Genomic DNA, 1,560 nt, shown 5'->3' with positions numbered 1-1,560 from the left:
GCGCATGTCCTATATAAAATCCCATTTTCGATCAAGGAATCGGATGTTATAGAACAGAAAATTGCAAAAATGCTCGCCAAAGGTATTATTGAGGTCACCGCCCACATTCCAGGCGAGGTCGTGTCCAATATTTTTATAACACCGAAAAAAGATGGCAGCCAAAGGCTAATATTAAACCTTAAAGGCCTAAATCAATTTGTTTCTTATCATCATTTAAAAAATGATGGATACCCTACACTCTATGCTGAAACTGATAGAACAAGGTTGCTTCATGGCTTCGCTCGACCTTAAAGACGCATATTATTCGGTCTCCATCAATCATCCTGATCGCAAATACCTTCGCTTTGTTTGGCAAGGAGTTCTATATCAATTCACTTGTTTGCCAAACGGGTTGTCAAGTTGCCCACGGACATTAACAAAATTACTAAAACCCCCTTTGACTGCCCTCTACAAATTGGGCCATATCATTGCTAGTTATATCGACGATCTTTTCCTTCAAGGTAACACCTTTGAACAATGTGTATCTAATTTTATCCATACCTTTTTACAATTCGACGACCTGGGTTTCTCAGGAACTGATTTTATTGGGTTTCAAAATTAATTCTGTCGACATGACAATAACCCTAACATCAGAGAAAAAATTAGCCTTACGACAACTATGCGTGTCTTTACTATCAAAACATAAGCCTACTATTCGAGAGGTTGCGCAAGTTATTGGTAAGATCATTTCATCATTCACGGGGGTAGCGCATGGGCCTTTATATTATAGAGCTCTAGAACGTAACAAAACTGAAGCCCTCAAATCATGTAGGGGACACTTTGACGCACACATGTCCTTCTCTGAAGACTCAAAACTTGAACTTCAGTGGTGGGCCGACAATATAGCTGAGTAAAAAAATGTTATTTCGCGAGGTAAACCGTCCCATGTGCAAAAGATGCCTCCCTCACTGGCTGGGGAGCGGTCTACGAGGGCAATCGCACCGGGGGATTTTGGTCGGATGACGAAAAATTATGCCACATTAACTATTTGGAGTTACTAGCGTTGTTCTTAGGACTAAAGACTTATTGTAAATCCTTAACCAATACCCATATTCGTGTTTCCTTGATAACACGACCACAATCGCAGTAATTAACCATATGGGTACTATAGTCACTCCCCAAATTGAAACACTCTGGGTAAACGTATCTGGGAATGGTGTATCGGCCGAACTATTTGGCTAACTGCTGCTCATATACCAGGAGTTGACAATACTATAGCCGACTCTGAATCACGCAGCACTTGTACTCACACTGAATGGATGATTGACAGCTCAAACCTCAAGGGTGTTTTCACCCACTTTGGATTCCAACCAAACATTGATATTTTTGCATCACGCCTTAATACTCAATTTCCTACCTATGTGTTATACCAACCTGACCCAGGTGCAATCGCGGTAGATGCATTCACACTTCACCAGGCTAAATTCCAGTTCTATGCCTTCCCTCCATTTAGTGTCATAGCCGCATTACTGCAAAAAATCCAGGAAGAAAGAGCGACGGGGGTAGTGATAGTGCCAGACT

Source organism: Dendronephthya gigantea, unplaced genomic scaffold (assembly GCF_004324835.1).
Source record: "Dendronephthya gigantea isolate DGI-Jeju-01 unplaced genomic scaffold, DenGig_1.0 000033F, whole genome shotgun sequence".
Taxonomy (NCBI): Eukaryota; Metazoa; Cnidaria; class Anthozoa; order Malacalcyonacea; family Nephtheidae; genus Dendronephthya; species Dendronephthya gigantea.
Note: the sequence above shows the minus strand (reverse complement) of the source record.